General features: G+C 52.6%; 1 protein-coding gene across 13 annotated transcripts in view; it reads left to right on the top strand.

Moving 5' to 3' along the window:
* The first annotated feature begins 240 nt into the window (after nucleotides 1–240).
* LOC122368355 (serine/threonine-protein kinase par-1-like) overlaps nucleotides 241–17,755 on the top strand; it is a 45,311-nt gene continuing 27,796 nt past the window's right edge. For 10 of the 13 annotated variants that reach the window (XR_006254233.1, XR_006254231.1, XM_043342221.1 and 7 more), the window contains exon 1: nucleotides 307–753. The gene's annotated coding sequence lies outside the window, so the exon portion shown is untranslated. Of the gene's footprint in view, nucleotides 754–17,755 lie in introns of all 13 variants that reach the window. The other 3 variants (XR_006254232.1, XR_006254230.1, XM_043342219.1) reach the window with 1 other exon arrangement.

Genomic DNA, 17,755 nt, shown 5'->3' with positions numbered 1-17,755 from the left:
CCTTTTTAAATTAGCCATGTAATGAACACATTCATTTTCGGCAACCGAATGCGACTGCTCCCACCCAGTTCGTAAGCCGCAGTCATTTCGGTCTGGTGCACCTCATTCTAGGTGTTCGCTTCGCTTGTAGCTGCTCTAGCTTAAATGGTTTTTACCGATCCGAGTGTCCTGCTGTCACTCCCACTCACCTTCGTAACGTGCTAACCTGTGAATATTGTCCGCCACTAACATGACCTTTCCTCTTCCCACAGCCCCATCTACCTTTCCGGCCAGCGCGGCTCTCCTGAGCCTGAAAGGAGCTGAGACTCTGGACTCCTACTGAAAACCGCCAGACTCAGCTCGCGGCGATGTCCTCTGCAATCCGCACCAATGCAGTGTCCGTCCCATCGACCTGCTTTGGCTTCAGCACCGATCAGCTGAGCGACCATCGATCGCGCCGCGTAGTACCGCCGCGACTGGGCGGTGGTAATCGGTGCGGGCCGGCGGACGGGCGGCGGCGCACGGCGGCCGGCCAGTCCCCACTGGAGTGAGCTGGGGTGAGGTGTGTCTTTCGGAGCTGGGAGCGGTCAGCGCCCGCACGCGTGGAGTTGACGCGTGGTGTTTACGCAGTGCGGCTCAGTGGGTGTGTGGGACTGGGCAGCGCGAGGAGAGTGGTGGAACTGCTATCTGCGGCGTGTTGATCGTCCTCTGGATCTACTGGACGAGTTTCTCGGACAGCCGGACTGTTGTCGGTGGCGGCGGTGCCAGCTTTAGGTGAGTCACCGGCGTGGAACCCGCCGCGCGGACGGCCACAGGGGTGATGCGAGTGGGCCCCCGCCAGCTGGCGCCTACCTGGGCCCGTTCAGTGTGCCAGGCCCCCGCTCCCGGGTCCCCCATCCCACCGAGTCTAACGCTGGATCGGCGCACACTGTGCTCTCCATCTTTCTCCCGTGATGCTGGGTCATAGAATGATACAGACGTCCTTGGGTCGTTCTTCCTCTATAACCATCAAATTTACAGTCCAATATAGCACGCACGCCGTAGACCTTATCCCCGAAATGTGACATGCGTCATCCCATGATTTCTCACGGAGCGGCTGTGGGCGGGAAGAGGGTTTGACCGAAAATAATGCCGAGATTTCCATTCAAACGTCCATAGCGTGATATTTTCAATGAAAAGCCGTCGCCATGGATATGTCATGACATTTCTCGATGGTGAATACCATTTTCCGGAATCCGAGGGAAGCGCATTGCTACTGCAATGTGCTGGAAAGAAAGTAAAGCGTAAGCGATAGCAGCTCCGGGATGACTGCGTAATGCGTATAGTATGGGATGCATTGTCTGTATTTGGTATGCGAGAAACAGAGGAATTCAACCCAACCCATTGGCCAAACTACATGATTATGCTGGTCGTTACCTGTGATCGGCTGGAAGGAAGCTCCTCATCCAATTTGCCATTCAGCGGAAATGATCGGCCCCCAGCCCCTAACCGGTCGTCAGTTTCGGCTTGCCGCAGACCGGTCCGTAGTCGTATGATGCAGTGACTCGGCGCCGCCCCTATCTTCGATCGGCGCCGGTCCGCGTCACGTGACCGACCTACCACCGCCGGCCCACCACACAAGGGCCTTGACCGCACATTGGCCAGTCCAACCACTGGTGATGCCAGTCACGTGACCGACCGCCGCCGGCACGGCCATCGCTCCTGTTTGCCCGTATTTGGCGAACCAGCCATTCCTTTTGCGGAGCCGCGGTCGAGTCTGTTCGGCAATGGTGGTGGTCCGAGGGAGCAGTGCTCCCCGCGACCTCAGTTCGTACCTCGAGTTAGGCCTCACATGGCGTCACAGTTCTTCGTATCCCTTTCCATCCGGTGATTGAATCCGTGTTTGCCTCTGAGAACGCCTGCGCCGCAGTCGGCCCACCTGTGCGTATTTGCATACTACTCATGTCTGTTGTGTTCGGCACCGGCGCTGCAGCCTTGAACCGGCAGAGAAGTCAGCATTTTCCGGGTATTCCGCGGGAGTCACGGTACGGTACGCTTGGCTGTGAGCCGCGGCAGAGCGGTGGGTCAGTGAGTTGATCGGAAGGGCTGGCTGTGTCACCAGCTGGGAGCTGTGACGTCACGGGTTCTGCGTGCCGCTGTGACGTCACCAGTGTTTCGTGGTCGGTGTGACGTCATCGAGTCTTGGTTGGCTGCCTCTCCGCTGCACGCCCCGCCGCTGATCCGGCGGTAATGCGCAGTGATTGGCGAGATGGCGGCTCCCCTGAGTCGTCTCCCCTCCTCTCCTCTCTCCTCTCCTCCTCTACCCTCCTCTGCGCCTCCTCAGCTGGGCTGATTATGTTCCGTCCCGGTCAGCGAGTCTGCAGTGGGCAGAGATGACGGCTTGCGAAACTACTTCACTGGACAAAGGCGCCCGTCAGCCTAGCCGCCCGCACTCAGGGTAACTTGGTAACAAAGCAATTTGATGAATAAGGCACTAGAAAGGGTCGGAATGAAGGGGAGAGTGCGTGGGCCGTGAGGGAAAGGGAGGCTGATTTGGGAGTCCCTTAGGGTGGGCTAAGCTCCAACAGACACAGGAGGGTAGCGATGGATTTGTGAAACAAAACTAGATCGGTCCAGGATAAATTGTACTTTCCTGTCGACGATGAAAGCGTGAAAAGTGCTACAGTTATGAGGCTCACTGCATATCTGATATGGATATCGTCAGTTTTGTTTTAACTTTTTTAGGAGTTCCGTTGTACTCCCGGCAATGACCACTGATAATACGCTGTACGTTATAGGTGCTACTGCACTGACAATAATGTTGTCATATGGGAGTCAGGTGTATTACCCGCCTCTCAAAAATTGAGACCGGTTCTTGCCGCTGGGCGCTGCCGTTTCCGGTCCCGGCCCATTCCGAACCGTCCTAACATTTGTCAAACTGTCTGAGGCCATAGCTCAGCAATGGCATCTTTCTGATCAACATCAGACAGAAATATGACTCTGAATGCGAATGAGTGTCTCGTATCCATTGATGCATCGATCATGTTGGTGATATGCCGTCTCCCGTTTCTTTGTCATTTTGCAGCTATCGTTCGGTTCCGAGGAATCATATGTATTTCCCTGTTTGTTGACAACAACCCACGTTTATTTGTCTGTATTAGCAGCGTGCATTTGTCTTCTCCGCCAGTGGACATATGTTTTCATCCAGCCATCAATCTCCGCTGATGGGCGCCGATGTAGCTTCTGGTCGCGGCCACCCTCCCATGCGTTTGTTTTCTCAGCAGTCAGCAGTCTCCTTCCAGTCACGGTCTCTGTCTGTCCAGCAGTCTCCTTTAAGTGACTCCTTCTGACCAATCATGCAACCGTGCCGCATCGGCGAACAGCAGCGCCGACGCGATGTTCTTCCCCGCTCACTGAGCAGATACAAGAGCGAGTCGGACACCCATGCTCTCAGTCTGGCGTCAGCAGCAGTCCTGTCCGCCCCCGCTGCCGCCCGGGAGGCTCAGAGGCGGTCCCGCTGACATCCCGACTGCTGATGGAACTCCTGACTGGAGGCGGGGGCGGCCGAGGACTCACTAATGCACCTGTCTGTGGGCGACCCGCGGCGGGGCAGCAAGGCCACGGTTCCGTATTCCGCTGGCAGAAGAAAACTGAGCCGGATTGGGGGCTCAGCCGACCGCCTTCGGCTTTCGGTGTTCTGCCACCATGACGGAGAGGCCACCCACCCGCGGCTGCCCTTCAGCGTACTGAGGAGGCAGCGGTTATCGCCGGGCATCCTCAGCCCGGCCAGCCGTCGAGGGTCTGATGAAATCGTCTGCTCGAGGTCCCTGGGGAGCGGGGCGGTGCCCCGTCCAGTGGCGAACTTTGGTCGCTGGACGCTGACCAGTGACCGTTCCAGCCCCACCAGCTGCACTCTGCAGCAGAGGGGCGTTGTAGCTTTAATTTCAATTGAAAGGGGTGTCTCCGGATCTGTCTCTAGGGATAGGAGGGGTTGTCTTCGTCTTTAGCTGTACAGGAGAGTGAGAGAGGCGTGTGTCCAGTTTCTGCCTCTATAGGTGGAGGGTCCATCCGGACGAACGCGGGCTTCTCAAGTGCGGGCAGCCGTTGAGATTGCTGGCCGTTGGACTGCTGGCCGTTGTGAATGCTGGCTGTTGAGATTCCTGGCTGTTGTGATTTGTGAGTGCTGGCCGTTGCCGAGGAGAGGCAGCGAACCCGCTGACCATCAATAGTCGGCAGCCGTTGTAACTACCGGTCGCGGTCGAGCAGCCTGCAGAAGTGGGCGTTCGATGCGCGCGCTGTTTGAACGAGCCCAACCGCTGACCGGTACGGGTGGGGCGGACCTCACCTCAACTCCGCGTGTGACCACCGGTGCCGCTCCGCAGCAGATGTCAGGTGTCGGCGGGCCTCTCGCTCGCGTCAGAATGGAGCCATCTGCCCGCTCTGCCGCCGCTCGTGCGGCCATCACAGACAGCTGTTTCGCAATGTCGGCAAGGCCTTTCTCGCCGCCGCCCACGGTGGACTGCCACTTCTTCTTTGTGGTCGTGTCATTCCCGCCTCTCTGTCGATTGGTGGAATAGGAGAATTGGAATCTCCAGGCCCCGGTAGGGTTTTTACGTTATTTTTCCAGTTCAGTTCTTATCGATTCTCGATCACTGCCACCATTTCACGTCAGGCTAGCAGCGGCCCATTTCTTCCGTGCTGGGCGGACCTGGCGACTGAGGACCCCGTAGAAGCGCAGCGTTCTTTTCGCACCAGAAGTAGGGTTCATGGTCGATTGGGTGTGCTGGGAGCCCGGCACTCCGTCATTATCTCCCTGGCCAGACGCGGCCTCTGAGGGGCGGACGGCGCTGGACACGCGTCGGCTGGGGTGGAGCCCTCATGTTCCGGCCGGTGACGCCCTTTCGTGACGCTTGGGAAGACGTTTTCAGACGTTGAAGACAGAGCGTCACTGACGGTCTATCGGTGCTTGGGTTTCCAACTGGAAACTGAAATCATGCGGCTAAATGTCGGCTAGAGCTGCTGCCTCGCGGAGAATTTCCGCTGATGACGTTCAATGCCCTGAAATTCTCCGCCGCCGCTGCGGAATGTCAGAGGTGAACTGGAAAGGTTTCTGGGCGGATGCCGTTACGACGCTGGTGCGGTGTCGGCAGCCAGAAATCACAAACCGTTCACCCGGTGGCAGCGGCACCGGGCCCGGATTACGGGCGAGTTGTCCTTCTCGAGCGCCTTGATGAAGACGACAGGCGCTGAAAGACAATCGCTGTATCGGGGTAGCTACTGACGACAATAGTGTAAAGGCCTCTCTGCAAAGGCGCCTGATCTCTGCCCCGCCCTCGGCTTACGGACGTGGGCCGCCGCGGATTGCTTCGATAGGATTGTCTCCGGCTCCATGGGCTGGGCTTGGTTTGTAAGCCCACACAGTGACAGATCAGATAAATGGGGCCTTTCCACGAATGCACTGGCCAATGTTTCAGCTGTGATGTAATTAAACGGCGTTGGATTGAAAGTTACGGGAATCCCCTGGCGTCATTTAGTCATTTAGTTATACTTTGCCTAAGTGAGCTCTTTAGCAAGGCTGTGACTGCTTGTTCAAAGCTTGGGTCGCATTGGCAGGTACGGTAATCTTAGCTCATGTTTCCTTTGCTTTCATTCACCAATTACCTGAAATAATGGTGCTCAGTTTATTCCAGTGTATGCAGACGAGTCGCTTCATTCCCGGGCAGTCGTGTGCTGCTGAGATGCAATGCCTCCCCCGCCATTACAGTGTATTCTCCGCTGCCCTTCCCTGTGCACCGGTTGACCCGTAAGCCACCTGCTCCCTACCGGCCGACCGTTCGGAGCCTGCTGACCCTGGCAGTGACTGGAGGGTCTGCAAGGTGCGTGGGTACGCGGTGTGGGCGACCCACGGCGGTGTGGGTGGACCCACGGAACAAGACCCACGAGCGACTGTGTGGGTGGAGGGGCCGGCCCCTCGGTCCGGAGTCCGGACCCACGACAGTGTGGGCGGAGGGGCGGAGGGGCGGACCCACGGACATCAGTTTCCACGCTGGGAGGTGTGGATGAAGGGGCCGAATCTGGAGCTGGACTCACGGACATGGTCTTTCGCAGCGGGAACCATGCAGCTCTGAACGGTACAGTGCAGCACAATACGGCAGATAGACAGAGACAGCACAGCGTGGCATCTGTATCAGACTGATCACGAGGTCCCCAAGTCCCAGTGCTCTCTGCCACCGCCTGTCGGAGGTGTTTGTCATTCGTCAGGCTGGATGACGGTACTGGATAGCAAGTAGGAGCCATCTCAGTGGTGAATCTGATGGCCGCCTACCTGTCACTCTGTTATCTCCACTCCAAGTGGAAGTGTCGCCGGAGCTATTGCAGCACCTTCTTTCGTCTAACTGGGGGCAACTAGTCCACCTTTTTGCTTCATCTGTAATTGGGTTTTACCAGCTAGTGATAAATGTATCATACAATCAGTCCACCGAACCGGCTGTGACAAAGCATTAGCGACTCACCGACCAGACGACTCTCGACTGATGACGTCACGAGCCTGTTCGATCGGTGAGTCATGGTTGCTCTGGCCAGCTGAGCTGAGTCACGGCTACTCGCTGACTCTGCCGACCCGGAGCGGCGTATGACTCAGTTCTAATTACCGCTACGTGTGTAGCGTGGGACATTGGTCGCGTCAGGCAGAGGAGTTGCCTTGGACATGTGTCTGATACAGTGTGGTGGTTGGGTGTTGTTTGGGCATACAGTGCCCTCCCACGATGATTGAAGAAAAGGCACCCGGTACGAATTGCACTTGTTTTTCTATTGATTCGAGGTAGACAGCGTGGCGAGTTGAGAAGCGCACAGCACGACGGTCGGTGTTAGACTCCCCCGGGGGTCGTGCGTGACCCATCTTTTATACATCACGTTACACAACCTTTGGACTATGCTCAAAGCAAGTGCAAACTTGCACGGCAGCGGAGAGGGGACAGAAGGCGCCAGCTTGGCGGCCTACGTGCCTTAAAGCGACATGCATTTAATTTACAGATGCGCGCGCGTACCGCCGGACGTCTGCTCCCGGCCCCGCCCCGCACAATGCCTCATTACTCATTTTGAGTCTAGACGGGGCGGCGGCGGCGCCGCAGTGGCACGGCGGTCACGATGCCTGCCGGTCGGCCAGCACACGGCGGCACAGCGCGACGGTGGCGCGGGTTGGTCTGACAGCTCGGTGACACTGGTCACTGTTCATCTACTAACACTTGTGTCGGTGACATCTATACCGGAGGGTAATAAGTCGGATAATATCAAACACAATACCGCTGAGCAGGAGGGGCGGCGGACGATCGGCTGATCATGTGTCATGGCATCACGAAAGTAATTAGCGCGGGTAATATTTAACATCACATCACCACAAATACTCCCCTCCTTTCAAGCGGAGCGTCCAAGGGGTGGATTAAATACTATTTATAATAAAACACACGCGGCGCGGGGGCGAAATGTACTCGGGGGCGCGGGGCGCACGGAGGGGCGTTCAGAACGCGTGAGCACTGAAAACACTTCACTGAAAACAAGTTGAAAGAACGTAATGCAAAAGCATCTTAAAATATTCCACACTTAGGTTTTTTGGGTATTAGGGTAAACTGGCTTAGAGGCGAAGCAGAACGTCTGGTTCATGAAGAACACACACAGTGTTTCACATAGACCGAAGACACGTGCTGCTTCTTCGCGTGCAGTCTTAGCGGCCCCAGGGGACTTCAACTCGACCAACACCGGTTCTTCTTCGTTCTTCCTAGTCACGTGATATTACGTCACACAAAGCGCGCGAAAGATAAACCCTTTGAAGGTTTTGCACGAACTAGCATCGGGTTTAAGAAGAAGGGGTTGTGGTTTGATCAGTGTAATGGCTTTCATCAAGACCACGCCCGCGGTACCACGTTCTAGCGTCCACCGGAAGCGATCGCCATTTTTCGATCGCGTTGGATCACGCTTTGTGCAGTGACGAGCGGCTGGTGCAAGATTGGGTGAATGGCAAGTAATCGAATACTGAAGAACTGAAATAAGGTTAATTTTTGGCTTGTCAAGTGTTGTGTATTATCTATATTACTTGTGATTGACAATGATAAGCAATATCACAACGCTCTTCAAATGCATGGATGAATGCATTGGATGAAGAAAATTCATATGCAAGACCAATCAATGCAGTAAGTATTTATATGTTGTATAAATGCCCCATAGCTTAAATTATGCATGTGGTATTAAAGGGACCCTCCCACCTTAACATTAGATTTGAGTTGAGATAGGCAAAATGGGGTCCCTGGCTCACAATTACCGGTTTCGGCACTCACAACATCGAGAAATGCCTTAAATCGGAAATATTGAATTTCAAAATTGCAGCATTTTGATTCAGAGGGGCTAATGCATAGGAATACCCCTCTGAATGTGTGACGTCAGCGCAGATATCTAACGATTTTTAAATGTTTGACTAAAACGTTTTGTAGCACGCGGTGGTATATGCTGCTTTGCGCGCAACAAATGCCGCACTTTCAAATAAAGTCGCAAGGAACAGCGGAGATCCCAAAAAGTAAACAAAAGTAAAAGTCTAATATCTTGAAAACCGGTGAATATTTTTCGATGAAATTTGGTAGATATTCGTTTTTGCTCTTTCTGAACCGAGCGACATCACTTTCATGCCAATTTATTAACTTTTTTGAAGGTGGGAGGGTCCCTTTAAGACAAATCTTCCAGATGAAGATAAATCAAGAATAGATTCAGCTTGCTTTTTTGGGGTCAACTGATTTAGGTATAAATTTGGCTGATTTTAATAACATATGTTCTTGCTGATTAGTGCAATATTTTATCTAGCTGCACTTTATATGTTAAGTGCATTATTTTATTTTTGGAGTAGGCCCATGGTCTCTGAAGTCAATCTAAGTTTCTTTACTCCCTGCCTGTTGAATAACGCATCCGCCCGACTCTTCATTCTAGGGGACGCGGCCATCTCCGCTCTGATTGAGGCCCTGGAGTCTGAGGAGAGCGTCCTGGCGCGCGGAGACGTCGACATCGTCGAAAACGCTGGCTTGAAGCTGGTGGTGGAAGGAGAAACTGTATGTGATTTGGGAGAATGCGATATCGCCACCCGGCTGCTGACATGGGCGATAGCGCATACTGTGTTTGGGAAAACATCCACTTGCTAAAGCTAAAAATGTGTTCATATTTGTACAGAAAGCAGCCCTGAGCGTGAAGGAATCAACCTGAATAATTAAGCATGCCCGAAAGGCTCTGGAGTTCTTTGGCTTGGATGTGTAAGGCAAGTGACACGGCCGAGGGAAAAGCGTTCCTGCAAGCTGATTGCGGGCTGATCGCAGGCTGAATGCGGGCTGGTTTCGGGCTGATCGCATGGGCTGGTTGCGGGCTGGTTGTTCCTGTCTGGAGACTTACAGGCTGATTGCTCAGAGTAAAGAGGAAGGTAATACATTTTAAGGTGTATCAAATACTGTGTTTGCGCAGCAGATGTGACGGTGCAGGTCGATAGCCATGCATGGGAGGTTCAATAGGCGAATGAACGGGGATTTTGCGGTATTGCAATAGAACTGAAAGGGTTCTACAACCGATATTCAGAACACAGGGTGGTTTCCCTATAAACCTCAGGGACCTCTTCACAGACCCTTTGGGGTTCTTATCTAGGTGCTAAGAACGCTCTTATTATAAACCCTAAACCTCATAAGAGTCTTTGGAAGAATCGTGTGGATTCTTTTGATGAGAATGCAAAGCAGTCTACGTGAAGAACCATGGGGGTTCTGAAAAACGGTGGCATAACATTTTACCCCACAGGGATCTAAATACCCCTGTACGTTCTTAACGTTCTTCCCAAGTGTTTCAGTGTTTGGAAGAACGTTAAGAACGTACAGGGGTATTTAGACCCCTGTGGGGTAAAATGTTATGCCACCGTTTTTCAGAACCTCCATGGTTCTTCACGTAGACGGCTTTGCATTCTCATCAAAAGAATCCACACGATTCTTCTAAAGACTCTTATGAGGTTTAGGGTTTATAATAAGAGCGTTCTTAGCACCTAGATAAGAACCCCAAAGGGTCTGTGAAGAAGTCCCTGAGGTTTATAGGGAAACCACCCTGTATTCTGAATATCGGTTGTAGAACCCTTTCAGTTCTATTGCAATACCGCAAAATCCCCGTTCATTCGTCTATTGAACCTCCCATGCATGGCTATGGCCTGCGCCGTCACATCTGCTGCGCAAACACAGTACTTGATACACCTTAAAATGTATTACCTTCCTCTTTACTCTGAGCAATCAGCCTGCAAGTCTCCAGTCAGGAACAACCAGCCCGCAACCAGCCCATGCGATCAGCCCGCAACCAGCCCGCATTCAGTCTGCGATCAGCCCGCAATCAGCCTGCAGGAACGCTTTCCATTCGGCCGCGTCACTTGCCTTACACATCCAAGCCAAAGAACTCCAGGAGCCAAATATGAACACATTTTTAGCTTTAGCAAGTGGATGTTTTCACAAACACTGTATGTTTGCGCTATCGCCCATGTCAGCAGCCGGGTGGCGATATCGCATTCTCCCAAATCACATACAGTTTCTCCTTCCATCCACCACCAGCCTCAAGCCAGCGTTTTCGACGATGTCGACGTCTCCGCGCGGCGCGCGCCAGGACGCTCTCCTCAGACTCCAGGGCCTCAATCAGAGCGGAGATGGCCTCGTCCCCTAGAATGAAGAGTCGGGCGGATGCGTTATTCAACAGGCAGGGAGTAAAGAAACTTAGATTGACTTCAGAGACCATGAGCCTACTCCAAAAATAAAATAATGCACTTGACATATTAAGTGCAGTATAGATAAAATATTGCACTAATCAGCACGAACATATGTTTATTAAAATCAGCCAAATTTATAGCTAAATCAATTGACCCCAAAATGGCAAGCTGATTCTATTCCTGGTTTATCTTCATTTGGAAGATTTGTCTAAGTACCACATGCATAATTTAAGCTATGGGGCATTTATACAACATATAAATACTTACTGCATTGATTGGTCTTGTATATGAATTGTCTTCATCCAATGCATTCATCCATGCATTTGAAGAGCGTTGTGATATTGCTTATTATGGTCAATCACAAGTAATATAAATAATACACAACACTTGACAAGCAAAAAATTAACCTTATTTCAGTTCTTCAATATTTGATTACTTGCCATTCACCCAATCTTGCACCAGCCGCTCGTCACTGCACAAAGCGTGATCCAACGCGATCGAAAAATGGCGATCGCCTCCGGTGGACGCTAGAACGTGGTACCGCGGGCGTGTTCTTGATGAAAGCCATTACACTGATTAAACCACAACCCCTTCTTCCTTAACCCGATGCTAGTTCGTGCAAAACCTTCAAAGGGTTTATCTTTCGCGCGCTTGGTGTGACGTAATATCACGTGACTAGGGAGAACGAAGAAGAACCGGTGTCGGTCGAGTTGAAGCCCCCCTGGGGCCACTAAGATTGCACGCGAAGAAGCAGCACGTGTCTTCGGTCTATGTGAAACACTGTGTGTGTTCTTCATGAACCAGACGTTCTGCTTCGCCTCTAAGCCAGTTTACCCTAATACCCAAAAAACCTAAGTGTGGAATATTTTAAGATGCTTTTGCATAACGTTCTTTCAACTTGTTTTCAGTGGGCTGCGGCACTGGCTCAGGGCTGGCGGGTCGGTCTTCGGGATCATCTGGAGGCGGTCGATCTGCGGTGTCGTCAGGTAGCGGTTGGTCTGCGGTGTCTGGCGTCGGCGGCTCGTCGTTAGCGGCGGCTGCTCCCTCGGCAGCGGCTGGGAAGACGGCGGGCTTCAAACGCTCGATGGACACGACGTCAGTTTGTCCAGTTGGCAGTTTCACGCGGAACCATTTTGGGTTGCGTTGGACGACAGCCATCGGGCCGGTGTACGGCGCGGAGAGCGGTCGTTTGACGCGGTCCACGCGTACCCAGACATGAGTACAGGTGGCGAGTTCTGCTGGCAGGTACGTTGATCGCTCGGCGTGGTGGCAACCCTCAGAGAGTGCGGTGAAGTCTATCTGGGTCATATGGCGGGCGAGCTGGCGGACATAGTGATGGGTGGATTCGGGATTTTGCTGGTCGATGGCGATCTTTGGGAAAAGGAGTTGGGTTCCGGTCACGGCGGTAAATGGGGACACGTCGTTCTCATTGGGGATGGTCCGAAGGCTGAGCAGAATGACTGGCAGGGCTTGTATCCAGGTGTCTTTTCGTGCCACAATGGCGGTTTTCAGCGTGCGGTGGAGACGTTCCACCATTCCATTGGCTTGCGGGTGGTGGGCAGTAGTGCGGGTGCAATGGAATCTCTGGAAGAACTGTGATGGCTCCGCGGCTCTGGTCGGCTGGCACGGTTCCAGAACGGAGGCGTGTTGGGCGAGCAGAGGGCGGACAGACGGCGGCAGGTGAGAGAGAGAGAGAGAGATCGTTGACGAGATAGGCGGTCGTCCGTGCCACGGGCGTTCCCACTTGCTGTAGCGAAGAAGGCGATTGGGACCGGCTGCTCTTCGATGATTTGGTGGAGGACGGCACCGGCTGCCACAGCGGAACAGTCGGTCGTTAGCTGTAGTGGTTGCAGCCTGGGACTTGGTGAGCGAGCTGGCAGGCGTGTTGAAGGGCAGTCTTCGCAGCGCTAAAAGCGCCGGCCGCAGACTCGCTCCACTCCATGCGGAGGTGTGCTGGCTTGTTTGGCCGCTGGCACCACGGGCGGCTCGTTCTGGCGGCGGTTCCGAAGTAAGTGCACGGCATAACTTGGGCGTTGTCCGTCACTGAAGGGCATCACCCCGAGAGGCAGCTGATTCGGCTGGGCTGAGGAGGGCGTTTGGGTGAGGTTTCTGGGTCGTTCTTCATCCTGTGGGTCTGGTTGGGTCTTGCTGTTACTTGTTGGTTTCTTAGTCGTTCTTCATCCTGTGGGTCTGGTTGGGTCTTGCTGTTACTTGTTGGTTTCTTAGTCGTTCTTCATCCTGTGGGTCTGGTTGGGTCTTGCTGTTACTTGTTTGCGGTTAACAGACAAGTGCGATGGTACCGGGTGATCACGTCGGGGTCACCAATTTGTGGTGGTTGGGTGTTGTTTGGGCATACAGTGCCCTCCCACGATGATTGAAGAAAAGGCACCCGGTACGAATTGCACTTGTTTTTCTATTGATTCGAGGTAGACAGCGTGGCGAGTTGAGAAGCGCACAGCACGACGGTCGGTGTTAGACTCCCCCGGGGGTCGTGCGTGACCCATCTTTTATACATCACGTTACACAACCTTTGGACTATGCTCAAAGCAAGTGCAAACTTGCACGGCAGCGGAGAGGGGACAGAAGGCGCCAGCTTGGCGGCCTACGTGCCTTAAAGCGACATGCATTTAATTTACAGATGCGCGCGCGTACCGCCGGACGTCTGCTCCCGGCCCCGCCCCGCACAATGCCTCATTACTCATTTTGAGTCTAGACGGGGCGGCGGCGGCGCCGCAGTGGCACGGCGGTCACGATGCCTGCCGGTCGGCCAGCACACGGCGGCACAGCGCGACGGTGGCGCGGGTTGGTCTGACAGCTCGGTGACACTGGTCACTGTTCATCTACTAACACTTGTGTCGGTGACATCTATACCGGAGGGTAATAAGTCGGATAATATCAAACACAATACCGCTGAGCAGGAGGGGCGGCGGACGATCGGCTGATCATGTGTCATGGCATCACGAAAGTAATTAGCGCGGGTAATATTTAACATCACATCACCACAACAGCATGTTCCACTCTGTTCACGTAACACTTCGCCCTGCGCTCTTTCTGGCTGTCTGGCTGGTCTTTCGGTCGTCAGTCAGCAGTCAGCACACTGTCCCAGCTGGATGACCCGGTGCGGTGCGGAGGCCATTCCGTTAAAGGGACCCTCCCACCTTAAAGGGACCCTCCCACCTTCAAAAAAGTTAATGAATTGGCATAAAAGTGATGTCCCTTGGTTCAGAAAGAGCGAAAACGAATATCTACCAAATTTCACCGAAAAATATTCACTGGTTTTCAAGATATTAGGCTTTTACTTTTGTTTACTTTTTGGGATCTCCCCTGTTACTAGCGACTTTATTTGGAAGCAATAATTTGGCAGCCTTAAAGTGCGGCAGACGTTGCGCGCAAAGCAGCGTATACCACCACGTGTTAACGATGGTATTAGTCTAAGATTTAAAAATCGTTAGATCTCCGTTGACGTCACAAATTCTAAGGGGGCATTCCAATGCATTAGCCCCTTAGAATCCGAAAACTGCAAGTTTGAAATTCCATATCTTCGAATTAAAGCATTTTTCGATGTTGTGAGTGCCCAAACCGGTATTTGCAGGCCATGGCCACCAATTTGGCTATCTCAACTCAAAACTAATGTTAAGGTGGGAGTGTCCCTTTAACATTAGATTTGAGTTGAGATAGCCAAAATGGGGTCCCTGGCCCGCAATTACCGGTTTCGGCACTCACAACATCGAGGAATGCCTTAAATCGGAAATATTGAATTTCAAAATTGCAGCATTTTGATTCAGAGGGGCTAATGCATAGGAATACCCCTCTGAATGTGTGACGTCAGCGCAGATATCTAACGATTTTTAAATGTTTGACTAAAACGTTTTGTAGCACGCGGTGGTATATGCTGCTTTGCGCGCAACCAGTGCCGCACTTTCAGCCAAGGCCATATAACCAGGTATGGTCATCAGGCTTTTTTTTACCGTCCCCCTACCGGGCCCGAATGACGTCACTGGGATGGTAACTCGCCGGCCGCCGTCCGTATCCATTATGGAGGACGGACGTTTAAATACGTTTTCAGCGGATTTTAGTGCAGTTTTGATGTCCGATGCAAGGCAGAACGGTGTGATGTTTCCTCAGTGAAGCAAATCAGGACCAGCTGTTACTCGAACCAAAGATTTGGCGACATTATTGGGATCGGACCGAGCCAACGTACGCCCCGCCGGTGATCCGGCCAGCACATCGGCGGCCCTCTCGTAGATGAAAATCGCCATAGTTTTGCGCGAGGCTTCGGAGTCAATGGATTTCTGGTGACTCTGACTCCAACCGCGACTTCCAAAAACCAACTCCGACTCCGACTCCGGGCTGGGTAATCAACTCCTACCGACTCTAACTCCGACTCCGCAGCCCTGCCAGATCTGCGGAGCGGCCAGGACTGCGGAGTCGGAGTCGGAGTCGATTTTAGAAACCCGAGCCGGAGTCGGAGTCGGAGTCACCGAAAATATGTCGACTCCGCAGCCCTGCTAGGTCTGCGGAGTCGGAGTCGGGAGTTGGAGTCGGTCGGAGTCGACAATTCTGCCCGGAGTCGGAGTCGGAGTCGGAGCTGGTTTTTTAAAGCCGGAGTCGGAGTCGGAGTCGGAGTCGCCGAAAATCCATCGACTCCGCAGCCCTGGCGGAGCCGATGGATTTTCGGTGACCCCGACTCCGACTCGGTTTCCAAAATCGACTCCGAGTCCGGTCAGAACTGTCGACCCTGACTCCGACTCCGCAGCCCTGGTTTTGCGTCTATTTCGCCCCATAATTAAGAGAGGTTGTGTGAACTGCACAAACCGAAATTGTACCGTAACACAAGTATATGTACACATTCCAAACTTCTGACTGGAACGAACCAAATGCGTACACAATATACCGGTTTATGTCATACCATAAATCGTAGTTATGAAAAAAACCATATTGGACAGATTGGTAGAGGACAAATAAGGCACAAGCCTAATCTCTTGCGACTTGAGTAGGTACAATAAAATGCTCCGAACTGTCGGAAAGTTGTACAAGATGTCGCCTCTCCAAACACAATGTGCCGATTGACTCCGCGACAGCCAGGAACCGGGCAACATAACACGTGAAACAGAGCGGTGGCACCTCAGCACAGGCTCCCCAAGCTCGTCAAGGCGGCGAGAAAGGTCCGGCAAGTCGGTAACAGGTTCACCACGGCAGCGACAGGTCAGGCAGGTCGGCAGCAGATTCACCAGGGCGGTGGCAAGTGCGACAGGTCGGCAGCAGGTTTACCAGGGCGGCGACAGGTCCGGCAGGGCGACGACGGACCTGTTTCACCAGCGCGGCAGCGTAGACGCGGCGGCAGGCCCGCTGGGGTGGCAGCAGGTCCCAGGGCGGTCGCAGGCTCACCAGGGCGGCGACAGGTCCGGCAGGGCGACGGCAGTTTCACCAGGGCGGAAGCGTAGACGTGGCGGCAGGTCCGCCGGGGTGGCAGCAGGTCCAGGGCGGCCGCAGGCTCACCAGGGCGGCGACAGGTTCGGCAGGGCGACGGCAGTTTCACCAGGGCGGCAGCGTAGACGCGGCGGCAGGTCCCAGGGCGGCTCAGGCTCACCAGGGCGGCGACAGGTCCGGCAGGTCGGCCTCAGCAGCAGGCAGTCAGCACTAGCAGATTCTCGGGGCAGCCCTGGTTGAGGTGGGATGTCATCAGAAACTGCACGTCTGGGTGCCGGTGTCGGATGTCGTGCAGACCACGCAGCGAGGCTTCACTGCGCAGCACGCCCTGCTGGCAGCGCAGGAGTGTCGGCAGCCCAGCGGGTGCTTTCGGGTCGCCTTCCTCAAATTCCTTTCGGAAACTGGCGCTTGCCACTCAGGGACTCGGGAGTCGGGCGACGTCTCCAAAGCTGGGAGACAGATGCTGAAGTCGATATGATGTGATTTTATACCCTCAGCTCAGTGCCAGTCATTGTGTTGTTATGTGCAGGTAGCCACTCCTCGCCGTCCTGCACGCCAGAGGACCAGCCCAGGACCTGCAAAACACATTACCAAGTTTATTAACACAATGCAACATGAAAAAAATTGACTAGGCGATGGCAAGCAAAAATAATCAATGCCCAAAGGTGCCTTTTCTTCGATTGCCTTTTCTATGTGCTGATATGAAGCCTCAAAACATGTACCTATTTCATATTTATGTATTGATTGCAGGCCTGACTCAGAATTCAGGTGAAACAAGCAAATAACACAATTTTTCATTAATATTTTGAATTTGGGTCTGGCATTACTGTTCCATGCACAGGTGCGTCTGCGTATAAAATCATATGAAGCAAATGCATTAGGTAAATAGTCTCAACAAATAGAAATTAGTAGTAGCACAGGTGGTATAAATAGAAACCAATATATAGACATTAGACAAGGATGAGCTTGTTTAGTTAGCAAATGTCAATTACATAACATTTACATAAACAAGAATGGGATTTTCAGCAATAAGCATGTCAGAAATCCTTTTAAATTCAAAATTTGCATCCAAAATTTGAAAGTTTAGATACAGATTATAAAATCTGGCAACAACTAATATTGAAAAGAAGTAGCAATGAGCTTCAACTTTGCACAAAAGATGTGCCAAAATTTTGGTGAGAAATCACTTGCGCTGAATTTTGAGACCCGAAAGCCCCTGGGCCCTGACGCATCTGACAGTGTGTGAATTTTTTTCCAGTCTGGGAGGTAAGCATAGATTGATTTGTTATATGATACTATTTAATTTGACAAATAAGTTGCTATTTTCACAAAGCATTAATATTTATAGAAGCTAGCCACTTCCGAAACAATTTACAACTATTCCATCTCCATTCTCCTTCTCATTGTTTTCAACAATGCTAAGGCATTTTACAACTTAAGCTCCCTTTGAAAGCCAAAAATGACAAAAAAAGGTTAAACCGGGTTGAACTGAAACGGGGCTGATCTGCCTATGATACTCATGCTTATACAGTTGAATAAATTGAATACCTGAGCTGAACTGCTGAAGCTGGTCATTCTTCATGATCTCTGAGACGACAAGTGTGTGAATGC

This window comes from Amphibalanus amphitrite, unplaced genomic scaffold, assembly GCF_019059575.1.
Source record: "Amphibalanus amphitrite isolate SeventyFive unplaced genomic scaffold, NRLGWU_Aamphi_draft 000941F_arrow, whole genome shotgun sequence".
Classification (NCBI taxonomy): domain Eukaryota; kingdom Metazoa; phylum Arthropoda; class Thecostraca; order Balanomorpha; family Balanidae; genus Amphibalanus; species Amphibalanus amphitrite.
The sequence above is the reverse complement of the archived record's forward strand: the minus strand, read 5'-3'. Positions and strand labels throughout refer to the sequence as shown.